Here is a 7,090-nt window from a genome sequence, read left to right as displayed (position 1 = left end):
AGCCTCTCTTGGGGCACAGGAGAAATAAAGAAATGGGGTAAAGGATGTACACCAGGCTGTTTTCCCGATCTCCCATTACAGAGTCGTAAACCCCTATCTGTCTGCGTCACGTCAGTTGAAAGCCCCGTCAAGAAACAATCCGTCCAGATTCCTGAAGTCTACACTTCTTACAAAGATGTGTTTTGCCCCAAGAGAGCTTCCCAGCTACCTCCACATCAGCCATGGGACTGTGCCATAGACCTAGTTCCAGATGCTCCAATGCCCAGAGGCAGAATCTACCCGTTGTCGCTTCCGGAGACTAAGGCCATGGATGAATACATTCAGGAGGCTCTGAGTCAGGGGTATATCCGTCCTTCCACTTCACCCGCAGCATCCAGCTTCTTCTTCGTGGCAAAGAAGGATGGAGGACTGCGGCCATGCATCGACTATAGAACTCTCAATCAAGGTACTGTTAAGTTCCGTTATCCCCTTCCTCTCGTCCCTGCGGCCCTAGAACAACTTCGATCCGCCAAGATCTTCACTAAGTTGGACCTCCGCAGCGCGTATAATCTGGTGAGAATACGTGAGGGAGACGAGTGGAAAACGGCTTTTGTGACCCCTACTGGCCACTACGAATATTTGGTCATGCCCTATGGTCTGGTCAACGCCCCCTCCGTATTCCAGAACTTCATCCATGAAGTCCTCCGGGAGTTCCTCCATCACTTCGTCATTGTCTATATAGATGATATCTTGATTTACTCCCGGAGTGAGGCCGACCATCGCCAACATGTTGCGGAGGTCCTGCGAACCCTCAGGCAACACCACCTCTATCTCAAGGCTGAAAAATGCTCATTCCATCTACCCTCTGTTCAGTTCTTGGGATACATCATAGATCATCAAGGGGTTCGTATGGACGAGGGGAAGGTCACTTCTGTTGTCTCCTGGCCAGAACCCACAACCATCAAAGAACTTCAACGATTTCTAGGATTTGCAAATTTCTATCGACGTTTCATTTACAATTACAGTATCATCACCGCTCCACTAACCAACCTTCTCAAGAACAAACCCAAAAAATTATCCTGGCCTACCGAGGCCGCCGCAGCCTTCCAAAACCTCAAAGAGGCCTTTACTCAAGCTCCACTCCTGACTCACCCTGATCCCGACCTACCGTTCGTGGTAGAAGTAGATGCCTCCACCACGGGAGTAGGAGCTATCCTCTCTTAGTTCCGCGGTACTCCCAAATTACTCCATCCATGTGCCTATTTCTCCCGGAAGCTTAGCCCGGCGGAGAGGAATTATGACATTGGGAATCGCGAACTTCTCGCCATCAAGATCGCCCTGGAAGAGTGGCGACATTGGCTGGAGGGTGCCCAAACACCCCTTTCAGGTAATCACAGATCATAAGAATTTGCAATATCTCAAAGAGGCTAAGCGACTCTGTCCTCACCAGGCCCGCTGGTCATTGTTCTTTTCCAGATTCCATTTCTCCATTTCCTATCGACCAGGATCAAGAAATATCCGAGCAGATGCACTATCCAGAATTCACGATCCTCAAGTAATCATTGACACACCAGCCAAAATCCTTCCAGATCACATTTCTGTCTGCCCCATCACATGGTCTTATCCTCTAGCCGTCGCCACTCCTGACTCCATACCTCCGCCGGGCTGCCCCCCTAATTGGCAGTTTGTTCCAGAGAATCAACGGGTAGATCTCATCCACTCCACTCATACATCTCTGGGCACTGGGCATCCCGGGGCCAACAACACCCTCTCGCTGCTATCCCAACGCTTTTGGTGGCCGGATATGGCAAGGGATGTGAGGAGGTATGTACAAGGATGTAGAGAATGTGCCATGTCAAAGAGTCCTCGCCATTTACCTGCAGGCAAACTCCATCCCTTGCCCATCCCGAATCGTCCCTGGTCACACCTAGGAGTAGATTTCTTGACGGACCTTCCCTCATCGGATGGTAATACCTGCATTCTGGTTATAGTAGATCGATTCTCAAAATTCTGTCGCTTAATTCCTCTGAAAGGTCTTCCCACAGCCCTAGAGACGGCTGAAAGTCTTTTTAACCATGTATTTCGATGTTTTGGTCTTCCAGAGGATATAGTCTCAGATCGAGGTCCCCAATTCATCTCCAGACTATGGAAAGCATTCTTCAAACTCCTAGGTGTGACCGTCAGCCTCTCGTCTGGCTATCATCCTCAAACCAACGGCCAGACGGAGAGGAAGATCCAAGAAGTGGGACGATTCCTCAGGACCTTCTGTCACGGTCACCAAAATTCCTGGAACCAGTTTCTGGGCTGGGCAGAATACGCCCAGAATTCACTGCGGCAAGCTACCACTGGACTCACGCCATTCCAGTGTATTCTGGGATTCCAACCTCCACTCTTCCCCTGGAATGACGAACCATCTGATGTACCCGCAGTGGATCACTGGTTTCGGGAAAGCGAGAGGGTCTGGGACGAATCGCATCACCATCTTCAGAGGGCAGTTCGCAGAACCAAGGAGGTGTCAGACAGGAGGAGGATTGCAGGTCCCATCTACAATCCTGGACAGAAGGTCTGGCTCTCCACCAGAGACATCCGCTTGCGACTGCCCTCCAAAAAACTTAGTCCCAGATTTGTTGGTCCCTTCACCATCCTGGAACAGGTCAACCCCGTCACCTACAAACTACAACTACCACCTCAATACAGAATCCACCCCACATTTCACGTTTCACTCCTTAAACCCTATCACGAACCTCTGATTCCTCCACAGAGCCTGGCCACGAGGAGGAACCTCCTCCCCCACTGATGTTGGAAGAAGGTTCCATTTATACCATCAAGGATATTCTACGGTCCCGGCGTCGTGGTGGTCAACTAGAATACCTCGTGGATTAGGAGGGATATGGACCAGAGGAGAGATCGTGGATCCCCAGATCCGATATTTCAGATCCTGCAATTATGGAAGAGTTCCACTCCAGTCACCCCGAGTTCCCGGCACCTCGTGGACGAGGTAGACCACCACGACGTCGGAGGTTTAGGCCCTCAGGAGCGGGCCCTGGGGAGGGGGGTAATGTCACGGATTGGCCAGGCTCTTCCACCAATTTCACACAGCGCCCATCATCACCTGAGTATTAGTCACGCACAGCTGCACCTTATCACCTTGGCACTATATAAGCACACACCTCACTTCAGTCAGGGTCCGGTCTCGTTTATACAAAGTGGACTCATAGTGGATACTCTCCAAGTATTCGCTATCATTATCTTGCCATTTGAAAACTTACCTAATCTCTGTTTGTCTCCAGTCTGTCCAGTGTTCCCAGCGTCCAGTCAAAGGTGTGTGTGTCATCTGTCTGTCTTCCCCGCAAGTCATCTGGTGTGTGCATTCGGTCTTCCTCTTTGCCTATCATCCATCCTGATAAGGAGAAGGACAATAATATCATCCCGGACTCCATTCACATTCCCCTTGTTTTCCTTCAGTTGCTCCGCTGTTTCAATAAACCTTTATAACCATTTACTCACCCTGTTTGTCCGTCTGCTTCCCTAACAACAACAGGACTGAAGTAACATTCTTTTTATTATTTACTTGAATACATCTGGGGTGTGTTTCCAAAAACCATTGTTAGCCAATTAGGGTCGCAAGTTGCATCATTACGAACAAAGTTCGTTAATTTGGCAATTCCCAAATCCATCAGTCCAACGAACATTCGCAAACTGCATTGCACGCTTGCAACTACACCGCTAGAGCTGTAGTTAGAAACATAGTTCCTGGCTGTGTTCTATTCCCAGTTATCCCCTCTATGCCCTATTCATTTAGAACATTCTAACATTTAAACTTGGAATGATTAAAAAAAGCATCATCTCTCAAGTCATCTCTCTTGGGTGTAATTTGCTTTCAAAGCATTTTTACAGTTCAATTTTAGCAATCTTCATGTTGACAATTACGTTGCTTTCATAGTGCATTTTAAAAACATTTATGTTACTCTGAACGCAGCCGTGCCTCAGTATAAAAGCTATAGGTGGCCTATTATTTAAAAGCGGAATTCTCGTTATGTCTCCAAAGCTTGTGAAAACAAAAACACAGCATATGTTAATTGTTTAAATTTATAATAGGCTATTTATTAAGTTTCTGTATTGTATATGACATGGGCCTGTTGGTTAGCACCAACATTTCTTCAGTGGTTTGCTTGTGTCAAATTGTAAAAGTAGACTTAAAAAAATATAATAATAAATAAACAATATCCTACTTCATCATTATCATCATTATTATTAATATTATTGTTATTAAAGGGCACCTAGGTTAGCCCTTTTTTCAGGTTTAATATAAGTGTTTTGCGTCTCCAGAATGTGTCTAAAGTTTCAGCTCAAAACACCCATCAGATTTTTCAATATACCTTTTGCAAAATTCTATTTTATAAATTTTTGCACTAGGGGGCTGTTTTGTCGTGCTGCGCCTTTAAGGCTAGTCGTCCCCGCCCACCGTTTCTACGTGCATTTCTGCGTGCCTTAATCTCCTCCCTCCTCCCTACAGTAGTTCTTACTACTGTAAGAACTTTACTAATGAGTATTTGTTGTGCAGTTGCATGCACACACACGCACACACACACACACACACACAGACAGACAGAGCACGTTTAGCTTTGCACTCTTTTTGCACGCATATGTGACAAGATACAGGTTAATCTCCGCTGCTGTATGAATGTCTGTTATATTAATGTACAAATTAAACCTGACTTAACGTCCACAAACCGGGATTGAAGCGTCTTCCTTTATCATTGTTCTGACACGCGGCTGTGCTGATGAGGTGAAGCTAAAGTAAATCGCTGTAATTCATTACACACGTGCACTGTTTTAAAACTTTTTAAACATGTGAAACTTACTCTTGATCACATTTGATGATTGATGATCCTAGCAAACTGAACAGGCCTTTTATTCTCGGTGGCTTTGTGCATGTCTGGTCTTGTTGATATGATTATACACGTGATTACCGGCACATGTTAATACGCACAGCTGTCAATCAATTCGGTGGGTGGGGGGACCGTACTCCTACGTAAAGTTGCGGTCGGTCTGAGAAACGCTCCAATTGGTCCAGCGTTTTTATGTTGCTAAATTGAAAAAAAAGGACTGGGTGTGTTTATATCACCCCAATATGACGGTCTATACACCATACTGTCACGGTTCGGGTGAGGGGAAAAAGGGGCGAGGACCCAAGTGCAGGGTAAAGTAGAAGTTTATTTAATAAAATAAAACAAAAGAACAACAAAAACCACCCCGAGGGGGAAAACACTGAATAAAGCAAAAACAAACTAGACTGGGTTGGCTGGACAAGGTAGGGCTGGACACAACAGGACAGGGAAATATCGACGACGAACTGGCACAGAACAGCACACATGAGGAGAATATAAGCAAGCATAATTAATACACAAACAGATGAACAATTAACTAATAATGGGTAACAAGGAGGGTGGGACTAGACAATAGACGGGAGAGCACCTGACACAGAGACAACACAAGCTTGGATGTTCCCTTTTAGGGACACCAGGTGGCGTCCCTTTTGGGGGGGGGCTAGTGTCAGGGTTCTGCCACTCTGGTCTTGTTAATTCTTGTTTTGTGGCAGAATCCGGACACCAGCTCTGTCTTGTCCTGTCCTGTTAGTGCTCGGCTCGAGTTTTCTTGGGTCGAGCTCTTGTTTTGTCATTGTCTGGGTGCGCGTCATCAAAGGTCATCCCGCCTAGTTCTCAGCGTCTCCGTCTAGTTGGTTTCGGTTTTGGTTGGCGCTGAGATGAAACATGCGCGTTGCATTTATATGAGCGCACGGTAAGGTGTTCACTTATCGTGTGCTCGTGTCTTGCGTCTGTTGTCAAAGCACGTGGCTCTGTGTTTACATTGGTCGCGTGCTTTTGTTGTGTGCTTCAGTGTTTGTCCAGTCATAAGAACACTCAGTTAATGAGTTCTCTCATTGGCTGCGTGTTCTTGTCCTGTTTAATGTGAGCACCTGGCTTGTGTTGTCTCTGTGTCAGGTGCTCTCCCGTCTATTGTCTAGTCCCACCCTCCTTGTTACCCATTATTAGTTAATTATGTTCATCTGTTTGTGTATTAATTACTCTTGCTTATATTCTCCTCATGTGTGCTGTTCTGTGCCAGTTCGTCGTCGATATTTCCCTGTCCTGTTGTGTCCAGCCCTACCTTGTCCAGCCAACCCAGTCTAGTTTGTTTTTGCTTTATTATTCAGTGTTTTCCCCCTCGGGGTGGTTTTTGTTGTTCTTTTGTTTTATTTTATTAAATAAACTTCTATTTTACCCTGCACTTGGGTCCTCGCCCCTTTTTCCCCTCACCCGAACAGTGACAGTACGAACTGGCCACATGAGGACCCAGCAGAGTGGAGACAGCCCGTTCTCCAGCCGCATGCTGTAGCTCATCAGTCTGCAGTCACTGCGGCAATGTGGCATGAAGGTGGGAAAGTTTGCGGCTAAATTTGGTATGGCAGCAGAGGGGCTGGGGTTCAGCGGGAGCGCGCACGGTCCGCGCGCACCTTTGATGACGCGCACCCAGACATTGACAAAACAAGTGCTCGACCCAAGAAAACTCGAGCTGAGCACTAACAGGACAGGACAAGACAGAGCTGGTGTCCGGATTCTGCCACAAAACAAGAATTAACAAGACCAGAGTGGCAGAACCCTGACACATACCTGCACATATGTCTGTACAAACAGCTTGAAAAGTAGATTTTTCACCATAGGTGCCCTTTAAAGTAGGATTTTTTTCGTTTCCTAATAAATAATAAATGTTAAATTTCATTTCTAAACAAAGTCTCATTATTTAATTATTTATTTATTTATTTATTTATTTCTATGATTTATATATGATATTAGAATACATGTTAGCTTTTACAAGTGATTTTATACTAATTTAGAATAGAATATGGAATATTCTCAATAATATTTGTAAAGGAAACATAGGCTCTATATGTGCCATTTACATATATTTCAATTAATATGGAAAATGTTTTTACCAAAACTAATATTGTTTTTTTAAAATGTGTGTGCATGTAAAACCATATAATTTGTACATAGAAATTATGGGGTTCTTCATCTAAAGAAGTTGTTACCACCCCGTTTAGAGCATC

General features: G+C 45.5%; 1 protein-coding gene across 1 annotated transcript in view; it reads left to right on the top strand.

The window, feature by feature from the left end:
• megf10 (multiple EGF-like-domains 10) overlaps positions 1-7,090 on the top strand; it is a 115,989-nt gene that overhangs the window by 59,904 nt on the left and 48,995 nt on the right. The gene's annotated exons all lie outside the window — the stretch shown is intronic.

Source organism: Danio aesculapii, chromosome 10 (assembly GCF_903798145.1).
Source record: "Danio aesculapii chromosome 10, fDanAes4.1, whole genome shotgun sequence".
Taxonomy (NCBI): domain Eukaryota; kingdom Metazoa; phylum Chordata; class Actinopteri; order Cypriniformes; family Danionidae; genus Danio; species Danio aesculapii.
Note: the sequence above shows the minus strand (reverse complement) of the source record. Positions and strands in the feature narration are given on the sequence as shown.